Raw genomic sequence first — 18021 nt, forward strand, 5'->3', positions numbered from 1 at the left:
AAGCACAACAGATTTTAAGCAGATTTTTAAAACTGGATTTAGAAAAACAAATATAACTATCTTTATTTATGTGTGTAACTAGAGCAAGAAAGCTAAATTTTTCAGATACCCAGAAATGATTTATAGCTTGCAATTACACATTCCATTCAATATAAACAAAATCATAATTCATATTACATAATCTGTAGTGCATTCTAAAATATGTAACTCTACTATAAAAAAAAACATGTATTTTCTTTATATTATCTTTCATATCCAGCACCATGGCCTTAAAGTTAATTTTTACATAAAATAAGGAGTTGATATTATTAAGTCCCAGAAAAGGAACACAAAGTATTTTAGGAAGGAGCTTGAAATTATAAAAACTTTTATGAGTAGGAAAATCTGAGTTAGCATAATGGAAAGTATTCATTTTGTTATGGGAAGAAAAAAGCTCCATTCTAATGGACGCATTTGCTATATTTCACAAAATTTTGAAAATTAGTGAAAAATACAGAAGACTTTCACTGAGGCTCAGAAGGATAGGGACATAGTCTTGAAGAAAAAGACCAAGAAAACCCCCAAACTGACAAAAACAGGATATGAAGCACCATGCCCTCAAAAGTAGCCTGAACATATTATTAGTAGAATTAACAAAAATGAACTTTAGATAAGAAACTCAGAGCACACTTTTGTTTGACATTTTACAAATTAGACCAAGTAATAGAATCTATTCACAGTCCAACTAGGGGAAAAATTAGGGATCTGAGTCCAGGATAGCACTTTTCTAGGAAATATATTCCTGACCTTCTCTTTTATTAAAACTAAAATTCTTATTATATTGCCACAAAATAAAATGACCCCTAGTGTTAAGAAATACATTTCTTAGAGTGAATCATAAACACCAAATATCACTTATAAGTATAGTAATATTAGCACACACTTTTTGTCACTGTTTGTAATATAATTAGCTACTTTATTGAATACAAAAAGATGCAAAGTGTATGATAAAGGCAATCTCTTCTCTCTTGCCCATTAAATAAAATATCTAATCCTCAGATCCACTCAAGCAATATTAGACTTTTGTCATTCAGAAAGGAATTTTCTCTCATTACAAAATATATATTTATAGCTATGAGCTACAGCAGATGTAGCTACAAGGGGAGAAAAGTGGGATTTTTTAAATAAAAATTCTGGTAGCATCGTCAAGGACAATGTATGTGGAAAAATTTCAAGACAGGCTTCTTGAGTAATAAAGTTACATATATATAGGAAATCCTAGCTTTTAGGAACTGAATGGAAAAGTACTCAATTGTTTTGGCTGTGTAAATCATTAGACACATTGTAAAGAGACTTTAAAAGTTATAAGTATTTAAAAGCTTTTGAATTACTAAACCTACACAAATGAATTTGGTAGCTATTTAACAGTTAATTTTTGTATCTTAAAGAGCAAATATGAGGGAGAAAATATAATATTAAGGCATAATATTAAGGTATCAAAGAAGTGCAACACATTTTAAAGGGATCTTTTACTAAGAAAAATACTTCTGAAAGAAGGTTGCATTAAGATTAAAAAATGAATAACCAAACTCTATTATGACATTTTTGCATGTTTGTAGCAAATAAATAACACCAGTAAATACCAGTCAGTGTGGTTTGTAAAAGCAAGGAGGGATTAGAACAAGAAGGAACTAAAACCCCAAATTCATTGTAATAAATACAAAATCAAACATTGAGATACAAAATCTAGGCATATGGTTAAGCTTTTTAGAAACTACTAATTGTAAATGATAAATACTTATGTTAAAAATAGGTTTATTTTGCACTGCATTATTTATTAGTGAAAATTAGAAAACAGAGTGAAAGTAAGAGCTAATAAAATACAGATTTAGGATATAAGTTAAAAATAAAAATTACAGTGTAAGTAATTTCAGAAAAAATTTTAACATATATGCATGTTAAACATATACAAAACCACTTTAAATATATGGTTTGAATTCTATTCTGAACTTAATTTGAAAGCTTTCCTGGAAAAAAAAAACACCATGCTTCTTCCTATGTGCTTATTGCAAGCAGAGTAATTATGTAAGAAGAATACGCCATGATAATAAACTTCATTACTCAATAACGTTAGTAAACATTAAATATTTAAAGAATATTGTACTGCATGATGGTTTATTCTATTTAAGTATCCCAATTATAACAGCCTTTTCTTCTTTTATTTCTGGTAATCTGCTGTTAATGTGAGCTGATATTACAGTCATATGACCTAATTAAACATCAGGATTCATATTTAAAATATGTAATTATCAGAGTATCATTTAAAAAATGTAATTACTAGTTTCTACTTTAATAGCAAAAAATAATGTTCATGCCAACAGACTATGGAAAGTTTTCTGGAAAAGTTTTTCTTCTCTGATTGTAAAGAAACAATGAAAAATCTCAGGGTTGAAACTCATTATTAATATTATTTTCATGAAATAAATTCCCCTGTCTTTCATTATGTGAAAATTTCTGCTCCTAAAGGTATATTTATGTGTCAGGTCTTATTGTCACTTGTAGTCTATTCATCTTTCTTTACAGGAACATATATTCACTTTTGGCATTTGAAATAGCCATATACAACACTACTATGATAGGTAAGTAAAGCAACAAACTTCCATTATTTTAAAACAAAATAGGCTCAAAGATTTGGGGCTTTAGGGAGAAATTTTTCATTTTGAATTGCACAAAATCATTCATAATTACTTCAGTGATTTCAATATCACAAATCCCTTCTGATTAGCCTTCTTAAAAAAAAAAAGAAAAAAGGAAAACCCGCTTCAGAATTGTTTGGCCCTGTTGGAAGCCTGTCTGAGAGAATGTCAGATTATGTAATTAAATTGGATCATGTATTTTCCATAGAAACAAGGCATGATACTGGAACTGATGAAAGCTATAGGCCCATTTCTATATTAGACTGCTCAGCATCAACAGGGCAGCAGCCCACTGCTTGACCAGCCAAGAGTTAAGATATCATACATAGCTTTTTAGTTTTAAAAATATGGAAAGGCGGAAAAAAGAAATGACTACAGATACGGCTGACAAAATGTAACCCTTTTAAGAAACTATTCTTTATTCCTTGAGTGAAAGAATGTCCTCACAAATGATACTTTACCATTTAGAAGACCGATTTGCTTAGAATATATTATAGAGAAGTCTGGGGAAACAGTTGAGATTAGGGTCCAAAAAGGACACCCAAGTAAGAAAGCAGGAACACGTAAGTTCACAGAGGAAAGCATGCCAAGTACCTCCAGGAGTTTGTAACTGAAAACACAAATGTAGTATATAAGAAAAATGTTTCTTTGTATTTTCAAGTGCAAAGTGTAAACTAGAGAGTCTCAGGATAAGCCGGAAGTCACTGGAACTGCATCTAACACAGGATAGCAGTAGCAGCAAAACAAATTGCTGAAGTTTCTCGGCATTTGATGATCTTTATCTTTGTTTCAAGGGACACTATTTCCTACCAGGCTTCTTTTCCATATTTTCTTAATGCATTTCAACTTTTCTGCCACCAAACCACAATTGTAGTCTTAAGGCCCCAGGCATGCTGTATTTTGAATTCCTCAGCATGGCTCTCAAAACAGAAAGTGTGCTATTTACATTTTGTATACACAATCATAAAGAAAATTCAGTGTCACAGAAGTCCCTCAAAATCAAGGGATCAAAAATAATCTGTCAACGGTTGTACCAAATCAAGAATACATTGTCCTCTGAGTCAGTGGACGTCAATATTAGAATGACTGTTTTGAACCAATAGCAATGGATTATATATAGACTCGGTGACTGAATGTAGATGTTTAAATTTTGTAATGACTTGTCTAAATATTGAACATTATATTTAACATAAAGAACAAATAGGACTGCATGAGGAACAGTAACATTAGCAACTTTAAAGAAAAAAAATTGACATGGAACTCTATAATCCTGATCAATTTAACTACAATTACCTACCTATCCCATTCTTTTTCTGGCACACCTGTAGATTTCACACAGCTATACAGAGGGAGACAGCAATTTCCTTAGGGGCCTATACAGAAGTCAATATATAGATCTGTTTTGAACTTGTAAAAAAAATGATTTTTATTATGAATTCCTTATACATACATCTTATTTGTGAAAATATTTAGTTCTGATCATTCTAATTATACACAGATTTTTGACTCAAGCTTACTAAAAATTTGAAGTTAAGCTTGTTCTTAATATTTATTTTATTTCACACCTTAGATATACTGTGATCTTCATGGCATACTGGAACAACAAAGGTGAAAACTTCTCGATATATAGCTTTTGTTATTAAAATGCCAAGTGACTAAAATATAATTTGATATAACATGACTCCATTTCATAGAAGAATAAGTGGTAGAATTTTTACTTCTGAATAGTAGTTAAAAATAAAAATACCAAAATACTCTGGAATTGGTTATGTAAAGAAAATAAATTCATCCAAAGCTCACACTTACCACCTCAGACTTCAATGAGGCTCAAACTGCTGTGCTGGGTCTGCTGTGCGTAGTTCTCTGCCACCTGGTGGCTGCTGGTGAAAACTCTAGACAATGAGTTTGGGCATTGTTTCTTTCTTTGCTCCCTATTTTATAGAACTAATGAACTGAAGTTCAATTTGACTACATGCCTGTTGCTGTGGGAAATATTGGCTAGTTCATGTGACTTGCTATTTTGCTTTTACCTCATTTTAAAGTATCAGTACAGATTAGCTCTAAGATTAACAGATGGTTTAAATAAGTTATTGGCAATTGTTAAGTAAAATAAAATTAGTCAGAATTTCTTGATTTCTGCATAGTGCTTTTCTCCAAGGGGTTGAGAACAGTTTATTTAAGTCTTACCGTATCCCGGAAAATAGGTAAGAATAGTATTAAGTCATGAAAAGCTGAGGGACAAAGGAATTCATTAAATGAATGTAATGAGGCAGCATTTCTGAGTAACAATATGAACATTCCTGCTGCTACATCACAGAGAAATGAACTTAGTAGACTTAATCTTAGGTGTTATTTCTGTCAACACATTGGATGATGTAAACTGCAAAATCTAACCTTTTAATAATTATCACGTACTGATTATCATACACTGATGAATCACTCATAATTGTTAATAAAAAAATCTTGCTGCCATGAACACACCTAGTGTTCAGAACGTAGTTTCTGAATAAAAGGAACCAAAGCACTTTGATGGATTCTACGCTGGGACAAACCTGGAACATCTTGTGTGAAATAATTTGGAAATGCTCAAAATCTGAAGCGGGTATGAAGAGAAGACAGGAGCCAACATGAAGTGACTCCTACTGTACAAGTCTGGGAAAATATAAGCATTAAAATAAAGAATGATAGCAATGGATTATAACCCACTGAATAAAATGAGAACCCGTGAGCCCATACTGATCACACACATAAATGGTGAGGGGGAAACTTTCTCTAAAAATAGAATATCAATTTAAAAATGCAGAAGAAATAATGAAAATAGCCAATTAGTATTTTGCAATCAAAGTCATCATAGTAATAGCTGATTCAGACAAGAATTGTCAATAGATGCTAAAATCAGTGTATAAAATTTGATAAGGAACATGTTATTAACATAGTCTCAAAGTATAGCATCCTACAAATTTCTTATTAATACAAAAAGAAATAATATTACCTTTAGAGTGGAGAAACTTGTCAGATACCACATGGACCAAATGATCAAAGCTAGTGTCACCAATGATGGGATAAACTGAAATCATGTGCCTCTCAAAGTGATTGACAAGAATACAACACTTATGTAGTGTTCTTGACAAAAATGCATAACTTGAATCTAATTATGAATACATTCAAGAAAAATATAAGTTGATTGCTATTAAAAAAGTTCATGTATTTTTCATAATGTCAATGTTACAAAAGATAAAGCTTATAACATTATTAACTATTAAATGAGACTAAAGAATAATAAAAAATAAATGCAATTCATGTTCCTAAATTGGATCCTGGACCAGAAAAATGATTTACTAAAAACAATATCTTTGGGAAAATTGATGAAATTTGAATAAGATTTGTAGACTATGTAATTGTGTTGTATAAATGTTGAATTTCCTGATTTTTATAATTGTGTTTAGACCAGCCTTGGTCTAAAAAAAAGATACACTGACATATTTAAGAGCAAAAAGCATAGTACCTTTAACATTTTCAGGAAAAAAAATGTTTATAAACATATTACTTGTCCATAGATTTGAAATAATTTCAAAATAAAAAGCTTGCTGTAAAAAAAAAAAAAAAAACACACAAGAATTTATCACCTTTAGTCACAAAGTATATCTTGGAATCTTGAATGCTGGGTCTGGAAATTTGGATATTTTGTCAGTTATAAAGCATGGTATTGTGCACATGGTGCCCCCTGAACTTTTTTTCACCACCAATTTTATTGACCATATTATAAATATTTTTCTAAGAAATGAATAGTAATAGAATTTGATTAGGAGTTTGTAATTTGTTTGTAAAACAATAAATTAGATAATGATCTTGAACTCTCATACATACTATACATTTATGAATTGTAATAGTTTAAAAAGGATCACACACCATGATCAAGTGGGATTTATTTCAGGGATACAAACCAATTTGGTTTGCATCTGCAAACCTATCAATAGGATGCATGACATAAACTAAATGAATGATAAATAAAAATCATATGATCATCTCAACAAATACAGAAACAGCATTAGACAAAATTCAACATTCATATGAGATACAAACTCTCAACAAAGTGGGTATAAAGAAAATATATCTAACATAATAAAGGTCATTTATGACAAGCCCATAGCTGACATAATGGTAGACAGTGAAAAGCTAAAATCTTTTCCTCTAAGATCAGGAACAAGAAAAAGATGTCCACTCACACCACTTTTATTCAACATGGTATTGGAAGTCCTAGCCAGAGCAATTAGGCAAGAAAAAAAAAATGCATTCAAATTGGGAAGGAAAAAAAGAAGTAAAACTGTCAGTATTTTCAGTTGACACATTATATATAGAAAACCTTTAAGGGGAGTATATGGGAACTCTGTACTTCTCAATTTTTCTATAAACCTAAAACTGCTCTAAAATAATATATTAAATTAAATAAATGAATGGTAACATGTACAATGGGTTAAAGTTGAAACTGAACCATTTTAAAACAAAAAGAGAAAGGGCTGAGAAATAAATGCTTAGCAGGAACTGTGTGCATAAAAATCCAAGACACTAAATTGTTGAGTTTAAGAACATAAGCATTTATAAGCATTAAAATTCTTTTTCATTAAGACAAGCTTACATGTTTAGAGCTGTACATTAAAGCAGAGGAAGGAGAGGCTTGAGGGTCAAAGCCCATTTTTAAATGCCAAATTTCCTAACCAAAACATATTTCTTACAATAAGCATTATAGGGTATTGTTAGATTTATTCCCTCACCTTCAACTAACTTAAAGTCTCACCCGTAAAAGACGACTGCAGTCTTTTTTTCACGGTTCTTCAATACTTAACCCAGGAAATTTAACTCCTGTCAAAACGGAAAAAGTCCTTTTCAAAACATGGTGGTCATTACTACCATTGCTCTGTTTGAGCCCCAGTGGTTCTGAAGAAGACTCCATCTCCTTTGTTCTGAGTTTAGCCACTGAGACCTTTGCCGTAGCTTCCAAAACATCATTGATGAGCACTCAGTCCTTGCAGGCTCTTAAATAGCTACCCATGGTTCAGCTACCTCAGGGATGGTGCATACAATCAAGCACCAAGACCAGGCACATCACAGAACCTGCGGCGCTCTGCCCCTTTCTCAATGGGGGGGGGGGGGGGAAGTGGGTTAAAACCCTGGCACCCATACCCTCTTCTCGAAGAAACAAGCCTCCAACCCGGAGCCGCTTCATGGGTGTATAACCTGTGTAGCTGCACAGGGCCTCATACTTTGAAGTGCCCCCTCTCCCTCCACTTGACTTAATGCTCAATTGTTTCCATTTTGTAATTCTTAAGTGATTTTTAACAAGGGGTTCCACATTTTCATTTTGCACTGGCCTTTGAAAATTATGTAGACAATCTTGCTCAAATCTGTTACTTGTATAATATAGTCATATCATAGTTTAGCTCTCGCCAAAGTTCTAACCAGGGGCTGCTAATGCTGGTGCCCGCAGGACCAGGTATTGAAGGGGGAATGATTGTAGCAGTTAAGTCAGGAAAACAAGCCACCGCCCCAGGGGCAGTCAGTACTTGGCTCCTCTAAGTGTTGTCATGTGGGAATGCAGGCCTAGGGTAGCCAGATCTTGCAATTTTTAAAGGAATGCTACAGATGTACTTTTTAAAAAATGAAATCATCGTATTTTAAAATATTGGCTCAATTACGAAAAATACCCTCTGTGTGGGCCAAACAAAACAGCTGCTTGCCCATTCCTTGGCCACCAGTTTATGACCTTGGCTCTGAATTTCAAAAACAAAAGCATGTCTTAGTTTTCCTCCCCGTTTCTCAACAATCTGACAAATTTTTCTTTCCTCCTCTAGAACACACAAGTACAGCTGACTGACCCTTGAAAAACATGGATCCACTTATATGTGGGTTTTTTTTCAATAAATATTGTAAATGTATTTTCTCTTAATAATTTTCTTAATAACATTTTCTTTTCTCTAGCTTGCTTTATTATAAGAATACAGTATAGAAAATATGTGTTGCTCTACTGTTTATGTTACTGGTGAGGTTTCCAGGCAACCATAGGCTATTAGTGTTTATGTTTTGAGGGAGTCAAAAATTATGTCCTAATTTTCAACTGTGCAGAGGGTTGGCGGCCCGAAAACTCTTGCATTGTTCAAGAGTCAACTATTGTTAACTCACAGGTGATACAGAGAAATGGAGAAGCCAGGCCTTAGGAACAAAAATGCCTGCCTCCAGGGGAAGAAAAAAATTTATTTATTTTGGGTAGACCAACAACAATGAAAATAAACCACAAGGTATTTCTCAATAAGTAATCTTATATATTAAACTATTCCTAAATTTCCCACTTTCAGTTATTAATATTTTTGATCAGGCATGGGGATTGAATATGTAAATAAAATATACTTAGGGATGCTAAGGAATGAGTGGAGTTCAATATCTTCTTGGTGTGATGGTCAGCACCTGGTATCCCTTCTCTACTAAGAGGTCCGGGGTGGTTCTGTTACCCTAAAGGGATTAGGAGGCAGTTCCTCTCTTCCAGATTCTCATGGGTATACTCAGGCTATAGAACTTGGGAACTCATAGGTTCGTTCCTCAGGAATCAATTTAAGTGAGTGAAGGAAAATCAATGAATTATGAACCCTTTCAGGATATTTCTAAACAGCAAAATGCAAAGTCATTCCCCCATAGGACACTCTTCCCCAGCCCCACCCTACCACTTTTCCCATAGTTCCTATAGATGTAAGGCTTATTTTTAAATCATTTCTCTACTTTCCATGTACCTGCGTTGCAAATTTTTCCACATTCTATTCATTAAATTAGAAGAAATGTTCCAGACATTCTAAGACTCTAAGATTTCTTTCCTGGCCAAATTCCCTTCTGGCAGGACTGCTGTGTATTCCAGTGTATGAGAATGTGCACTGCACAAGTTCACAGAGTGTCATTCCTACTGTCATTAATGGGGAATGGCCCCTCCTGGAGTTGAGTGCACTCCAACTTACACAGCTGTACCTGTTGCCATTCCTCTTGACAACAGCCTTAGACCTAAGGATAGAGACAGTGACTTCACGGGTGACTATACAGTTTCTGACATAGGTACATTGCAACATCTAATCATGTTCCTTTTGCATTAAAAAATCTTTAATTCCTCTTCAATGTCTTCAGGATTAACTCTATCACCAATGGATTCTAAACGGGAGATCAAATTTAATCAGAATCACTTGGATGAGTTTAAAAAAGTAGATTCTTAGAGCTGAAGACTGAAGATTCCAGCTTGAGAGATATAGGGGAGGACGCAGGAGTCAGTGTTTTAGAATGCAGCTCCCATGTTCTGTCCTACCCTGGGTAATTCTGGTGCACAGCCTGTTTAGGAAACACCTGTTGACCTCCACCATGGACTACAACGCTTTACCACTGGGCATGCAAGCTGCGAGACGGGAGCAACTTGGATGGGTTCCAAAGTGTCCTCAACCATACCTCAACATGTGACATTATCAATAATTAAGAAATACAGACTTCAATTCTGAGAAGATGGAGTATATATACTTTCTCCTGTTCCTTCCCACTAAGTGCAACTAAAAGCTCAACATTATGTAAAGAACATAAGATGACTGAGAGCTGAAGAGAGGGAGGAGGACCAGGTAGGGCTCTCAGAACCTAAAGAGCAAAACAGTGGGGACTTCCCTGGGATCTCCTTTGACCTTGCATATCCCAGACTGGGCACTGTATACACTGGCAATCCAGAATTGCCAATGGGCTCAGACAAAGACAAAAAAAAAAAAAAAAAAAAAAAAAATCAACAAAACTGTGCTCTCAAAAGTCAAAGAACCAGGGAAGGAACGGTCTAACAAAAGGAAACTTTTAGAGAGTAATAGCTCTACTAACGAGGCCCACCAGTTAGCTGGAGCATAAGAGTTAGGTCAGGGAAGGAGAGGTGGGAGTCACTTTCAAAAGTTAAGGCTACTGGAATGGATGAGATGGCTAGAACAGAAACTTGGGAACACTCACAGGGTTACTAGCCTTTAGTTTACAATTAAACCTCTTGGGAGCTTTTAAAAGGTGAAATATTTATGCAATTTGAAGAGAAACCAGAGTATATACTTGGGAGCTCAAAAACAACAACAACAAACCACATGCCAACTGCCCTGGAAGATTCTCAGGTTCTTCCTGTATTTGCTCATAATGAACAGATGATTCTAAAGTGCAATTGATGTTGAAAGCTGTTAAAGGGTTGGAGAGAAAAAAAAAAATCACAGACTCGCCGTAAACAGGAAAATGACTTTGAAGCAAGCTTTCAGGATGCCCACCAAAGGGCAGATTAATGGATTCTAGAGTGGTCAACAGCACCAAAGCTGCAATATGGGGAGGAGGTCAAAGACTCAGAGAACGGTCTTTCTGGAACAAGGAAACAGAGAAGTATTTCTAAATGTTGTAGTAATACTAAAACAAATTGGGAAAGTAAATATTAGTATCTTGTTTTAAAGGCAAAAAAGAGTTCAGAACTATCACAGAAAAGAGAGTAAAGGAATTTCACAATAACTTTAGAGCTATCTGAACACTCTCCCTCATGATTTTACTCAGGGAGACAACAGGTGTCTATGAAGTCAATCTATTTTTAAAATGAGAGTACAAAATACGTCAGAAAGCAACACTGAGATGCAAATCTAATTTATATAATTAAGAACATTATACAAATATTAGGAAATGAACAAATCACAACTCAATGTTTACTACCTTATGTTTCTTGACATCCTGGTATTCTTTCTTATAATTTTAGTTCTTGACTAGTAATTTCCCTTTAAATATTTTTATAATTTGATATATTCTGAAAATACAGTATGAAAGCATCTCCTTTTAAAATGAAAACAGGTTCAAGAATTTCTGGTTTAGATGGAGGACAGACAAAATCATGAGTACAGAGAATGATTTGATGGTTGCCAGATGGGAGGGGGCTTTGGGGGGAATAAATGAAGAGGTGAGGGGGTGAAGTACAAATTGGTAGTTACAGAAAAGCCATGGAATATACAGTATAGGAAATGGAGTTGTCAAAGAATTTACAAACATATCGATGGACAAGAACAAAGATGTGGGGATTGCCTGAGGGAAGGGGGTTGCTGGGTGGAGGAAGGCAAAGAGGGAAAAATGGGGACACCTATAATAGTATAATCAATAAAATACAACTTAAAAAATGAAAATAAATGGGAAAAACAGTAACATGCACGCAAAATGCCGTTTTCTACTGCTTCCACATTTTTATTTAACTTGGTCCTGTCACAACTCCTACAGTCAATATGCAATTATTATATAGAATGGAAGCCCTCAGAAAATAAGTGACTTGCCCAAGGACCTCCAACACCTGTGTAGCAGTCAAAACTCAAACCCAAGCCTTCTGATTCCTTGCAATTTTCCACACCACATTTGTTCCATTAAGATCCTGGTGTCTTATCATTTCTGAACAGACTTAGTGAGAAACTATGCTCACTGTTATGGAGACTGTGCCAGCGACAACCTCTGGTTTATGAAAATAAAGAGAAAAGACAGTTCAAATATTTTATAGTGAACAAAAAGGGCATCAGTTGTTTTATTCACAAGGTTAAAAGAGAAAAAAATAATTGTCATTGGACTCCAGGGCAACAGGCAAACTCTGACATGCCTTTAAAGGCTGAAGTTTTCAAAGTTAAAAATAAGTAAAATGTTGCTATGACTTTTATTCAAATATTCCTAATGTTCAGGTTCTCTTGAAGGGGTAGTACAGTTCTCCTGCTTTGCAACAGAAATTAAAACTTTAAAAAATCATAACGTTATTTTTGTAACAAATTTCTATGATTTAAGAATCGTACTGAACAAACATTATATACAGCTATTTTAAAAAGGTATTTGTTTATAAGATGGGTGTCTCTAAAATATAGAGATAAATTAAATCTTGCTTTTCTGAATGTCTGATACACTCAACAAAAATACTCTTATAAAGAGCAGCTTTATAATAATTAGTAGAAACTATTCTACCAAAGACACTTTAGAACCAAATCTTAGTAATCTTCAGGGAAGACAGTAGCACTGATTCCTGGATCATCATCATTTTCAAGTTCTTTATCATTTTCTTTAGTAATACATGTGTCATGTGCTTTTTCTTGGTTTCTTTTTTTCTTATGAGAATATGAATTATTTTCCTCGTTGACGTTCTCTTTGTGATGTGACTTAGTAATAGTTTGTCTTTCCAAAGCATGTTGTAGGCAGTTGTAAAACCTGGAAAGAAATAAGTACTATCATTATATCAGTGTCTTGAAACCAAATGACTGAAATACACCTAGAACTTAAAAATTATATAAATTTGCTCCTTTGCTCGGTAACACACGCGTGCTCCCTCTCTGTAGTGGTCGTGTGGCCCTAGCAGCCGCCCGAGGCCCACGGCAGACTGCACGGGCTCCGAGCGTGGCCCTGGGGACAGCAACAGGATGCCAGCCAAGCGCAGCCAGGAACAGAAGCTCAGCTAGCCAGATGGGGACAGAGACTGGCCCGGACTAGGCTTGAATAGGGACTGAACCAGTGGCCCAGAATTTCTGGATCTCGGCCTTTGTCCTGGGCCTGAGGAAGACAAGGCTGGAGTTCTTTCACAGCGGGATAGAGCTGACCCGGGAGTCCTTTGCATTTGCCCCAGCTCCTTCAGTAAATCTTACCACTGCCTCTTACGCTCCCACACGTGGGCCTCCCAGAAGGCTTTCCTTGCGACCCTGTGGAAGAGCCCCATTTCCACCAGGAAGAAGGGGATACGAGCATGGTAAGTGCAAAGGCCCTGGGGCATGAGGGTGCCTGCCTGGCTGGAGGAACAGCAAGAGGGGGAAGCGCATGTGGGAGATCCGGGCCAGAGACAGGCTGCACTGCGGGGCCTTGCCATCCATTAGGTTCGTTTGAGGTGTCAGCTGGTGAGGCTAGAGCCCCGTTATCCAATCAAACGCTCACTTAGGTGCTGCTGTGGGGGTGTTTGTCGATGAGACTGGTGTTCGCAATCAGTTGGCCTTAAGTAAGGGGGACTGCAGACGGGCTGGGTGGGCCAGGTGCGGGCAGTTGAAAGGCCTTAGGGGCTGGACTTGGGCTTCCAGGTGAAGGGGAGATTCAGCCTATGGGCCACAGCCTCACCCGTGCCTGAGGGTTCCAGCCTTTCCCCACGGCCTGCCTCCTGGATTCTGGACCTGCCTAGCCAGCCCCATAGCCACTACACTGTGCCATAAATGCCTGGTCTGGCTGCGTCCCGCCCTGACACCAGGACCGTCCTGATAGACGTTACTGCACCAAAGTGACAGCTGATAGCTTTGGAGACAGATAAGCTGGGTGGGCATCCAGGCCCCACCGCTTCGATTTCGTCATCTCCAAGACAAGGATAACAGATCCCAACCTGTGGGGGTTTGTGGGGACTGAAAAAGAAATTATTTCAGTCACTAAACAAACACTCTCAAGGGGCTCCACATGGGAGCTCCGTCCTGGGGACCAGCATACACCGTGAGCTGGGAGTCAGCGGCCACCACGTGCTGTGCGCCGAGGGCCATCGGAGAAACTGGGGTCCCTGGCAGCTGAGCTAACCCTGCGAAGACATGTCGCCACCAGCATGTCTTCCCATCCCCCCAGGACCAGGCACGCCCAGGAGGCCCTGGGACGGTGGCTTAATGAATCTCTGAACCTCTGCAGATCGTGGCCTAAGCCAGACACTCTAAATGCCCAGCCTGATCCAGCCCTTGGACAAAGTGTCCCCTGTGTAGACTCTAGAGCTGGGAAGGCAGCAATGAGCTAAACACACAGCAACCCCACTCTCTTGAAGCATTTGACCAGTGAGCAAAAACGTACAAGTGAAACAACCATGTATAATAAGTGGAGGGTGAGGGTCCCCTGAATAAAATGAAGGGGAGAAAGGGGGTGCAGGGAGCGCCGGGGTGGGATGGGCTTCCTGTTCTTGGCAGGGTGCTCAGGAAAGGCCCCTCTAAAGAGGCGACACTCTAAGGAAACAGAGAATGAGCCATGTTTATATTGCAGGGAAGATAATTCCAGGCAGATGCAACAAGTGCAAAGGCCCTGGGGCAGGTTGGAGGGGCATCAAGGGGGCCGGAGCTGCAGGGCAAGGGGCGTGAGGGGACCCTGGAGGGTCCTGGAGTCCCCAGCAGGGGTCTGAGCACACGGCATTCTGCACGGGGCTCTTCTAGCCTGTCCCCTGCAACGGCGGGTCTCCAGAGAGCCTTAGCTCCCCTCCCATAAACCTCCCCAGCCCACCGGAGTGAATGCAGCGTGGGCTCTACAGTGACATCAACGCCCCTAATCCAGGAGGAAGGAAGTCTTAGAAGCAGCCCACAAAGCCCACATCATGATTTTAAAGATGTTCCAGTTACCGTCTCCTTAATAAGGAACAGTCAAGTCCAAGGCTGTGTTTTGGCCGTTGGTGCCTACAAAGGACTTTCCCCGGCTGCCGGAGGCCTGCAGCCAAGTCGGCTCTGAGAGCCCTTTTGTTTGCCTTGGAGCGCGCGGGCGATAATGTGACAGTACCTACACAAAGCTTGGCGGTGTTTCCGCCGCTCAGCAAGCAGCCGAGCCCAAGCAGAGGTGTGCGGGCGGGGGAGGCCTGGAGGCGCCCCTGCCGGCTGCCCACCGCCTCAGGTGGATGGGGCTCACGATGTGCTCCACCGAAAAGAGCCTAGAGGATACGTCCCGGCCAGGAGCGGAAAAGGCGGCTCCCCCCCGCCCCCATTCTCATCCCACTGGCAGTCAGGGCCCAGAGGGATGGCAGTCAAGAAAGGGGTCTCAGGAGACCTCAGGGACAGAGAGGCCAGGCTGTGAGCTGTAGCTGGGGAGGGCTGCCAGCCTCTGAGGGGCGACGGGACCCCAGATAACTTAAATTACTAAGGGAACTCACAGTGTCAGCGCTGGGAGCGATGACAGCCCTTGTCACTGACTTCGACCATCCCAGACCACCCCAAACCGCCTTCTCATCTCACAGATGGGGAACCTGAGGCTTGGGCTGGCGAAGGCTCTTGCTCTTTGGGGAGCAGAGGCCAGCCAGAGCTGGCCCGACGGCTTGTAGCCCCCAGGTCAGGTTTAGAGATGCACACAAACTGACTGCAGTCAGAAGCAACTCCCCAGTGCTTGGTGCCACTGCCCCTGACCTGAGCAGCACGCAGGGCTGGGCCCTAAGGGCCCTCCCCTGCCCCTCAGTGCCCCCTCCCCCACCCCACAGCAGGAGCGGAAAGGACAGGAAAAAAGGAGGGGGTGGGGCACCAGAAAAAAAAAAAAAATTATATAAATTTGATGTCTCACATTAACCTTAAAATATGAAACGACTCAAACAACTAATATGCTTCTTTTATTATTGTTTAATTAGGGGAAAGCTGTGTTTTCACTTAAGAACAGTCCTAAAAACTGGGTTGGAATCACCTCTTGACAATTTCTATTGTACCTCAATTTCTATTCCACATGTAGGTGTCAAACAAGGAAGGTTAAAAAAAAAAAAAAAAGTTTTCTTTATAAAAAAATCATACATGTAATAGCTCATTTTAGAGAATTTAAAAATATATGAAATTACAAATACAGATCTTCTATATAACTACCTAGAAATAGTCACTCAATATTTTTATTCTTTCCAGTTTATTAATGTATTCTGAATTAATGTATTTATATGTGCACACATGTCTTTAACACAATTGTGATATTACATACACATTTTCCACTGGTATTTCAAATTTAATATTTCTTGAAAATATTTTCTACATTATCAAGTGATCTACAAATAACACTTTTTAATCATAATATTGCATCATCATCTACATTGGTCGTAATTTATTTTCAAATTTTCCCTAATATAAACAATGTGACAAACATTTTTGAAAATAATGTGATCTAAATTTCTAGCTTTCTTTAGGATACCTAGACATGCAATTCCATGGTTAAATGGTATAAACATTTTAAGGTTCTTGAAAAATACTGTTTTCCAGAATGGATGTTTAAAATACATGCTTCTAACAGCAATACTTGAGAGATCACCTCACCCACATGTTAAGTATTACCATCAAAAACGTGTTATTTGGAAGGTGACCATGGTATCTTATTTCAATTTTCATCTCTTTGAATTTTATTTACTGTGAAGTGCTCTTTTCCTTACTCATTTTTCTACTGGAGTTTTAGTGTTAATTTTGTGATACAATTAATATGTTCTGTCATGGCTCCATGTGCCATGAAAGTGCTGGTCTTGAAATCTTAAGGTCTTTGATAATGAAGCATCATCCAGCGACATCCTTTTTTTTTTTTTTACTTCTACATCATATTTTTTATTAGTCCTCAGTACAACTGAGGACTTGCGTGCAACAGTCTTATAAGTTGCCTTTCATTTTTCCTTATGCTCTATGTTTTCAACTTACATCTCTTTTGCATTCTTTTGCTTCCAACCTGCTTATTTATAGCATTTTTTCTTTGAAACAGCATATTACTAAGGCTTGTTTTTCCCCCCCAAATTTAGACATTTTCTGTTTTTAATTGGAATGTGTATGTAGTCCACTTAAGTGTGGCATAATTGGTATGGTTGGATTTAAGTCTACCATCATGCTATTTTTTTCCTCTCTTATTTTCTCCCTTTTCCTTTAACCCACTAATTTTAATGTCCTAGCTCCACTGTTTTGTTTTCTTATAAAACTTGCAGGGTTTTTTTTTTCTTGATGTATCATAGTTTTAATTAAGATGTACTTTACTCAGCTTAAAAATCACCATTTTAAAGTGTACATGTCGCTGTTTCTTAGTATATTTATTATGTTGTATAGCCATTACCACTGTCTTTATTCCAGCACATTTACCTTCCCCTGAAAAGAACTCCAGTACCTCTTGGGTCCAAATTACCCTTCCTGTCCCCTGCAGTGCCTGCTCTACTTTTGTCCTGGATTCTCTTATTCTCTATTTGCTTTTGTAGCTAAAATTTTCGTAGTGGTGGTTGTAGGTATTACAAGATATATCCTTAATTTATCAACTATATTTAGAATCACTATTGTCTAGTTGAGATAAAAATGTGTGAAATTTACCATAATATAATTTATGCCCCCTTCTGTCTTTTGTAATGAAAAATACAGTCATCTATAGTATGTTACATGTATTTCTAAAAAATCATTGCATTGTATAAAATTGGGCACTACAAACCACACAAATGTATTTTAAAGGTCATATGGAAGAGAATATTTATAAAAGTAATAAGAAATGTATTTGAAATAAGAGAGCGGTGAAGGTAGTCGTAGTCCTAACAGACACCTAACTGTAAAGCTGTAATAATTACTATCGTATGGTGTGAACACAGGAATGGCTGAATACATCAGTGGGATAGAATGGCCAG

At 37.7% G+C, this 18021-nt stretch overlaps 2 long non-coding RNA genes across 2 annotated transcripts in view; one reads left to right on the plus strand and one right to left on the minus strand.

The window, feature by feature from the left end:
• The window catches only part of LOC150002001 (uncharacterized), a 4964-nt gene extending 367 nt beyond the window's left edge, over window positions 1–4597 (minus strand). Inside the window, exons 1-2 of the long non-coding RNA XR_016513082.1 lie at window positions 4482–4597; window positions 3973–4048 (exon numbers count right to left, since the gene is read on the minus strand). This is a non-coding gene — a long non-coding RNA (uncharacterized LOC150002001). The remainder of the gene's footprint in view (window positions 1–3972; window positions 4049–4481) is intronic.
• The window catches only part of LOC150002000 (uncharacterized), a 127648-nt gene that overhangs the window by 24860 nt on the left and 84767 nt on the right, over window positions 1–18021 (plus strand). The gene's annotated exons all lie outside the window — the stretch shown is intronic.

Source organism: Furipterus horrens, unplaced genomic scaffold, assembly GCF_987537825.1.
Source record: "Furipterus horrens unplaced genomic scaffold, mFurHor1.1.pri manual_scaffold_9, whole genome shotgun sequence".
NCBI lineage: Eukaryota > Metazoa > Chordata > Mammalia > Chiroptera > Furipteridae > Furipterus > Furipterus horrens.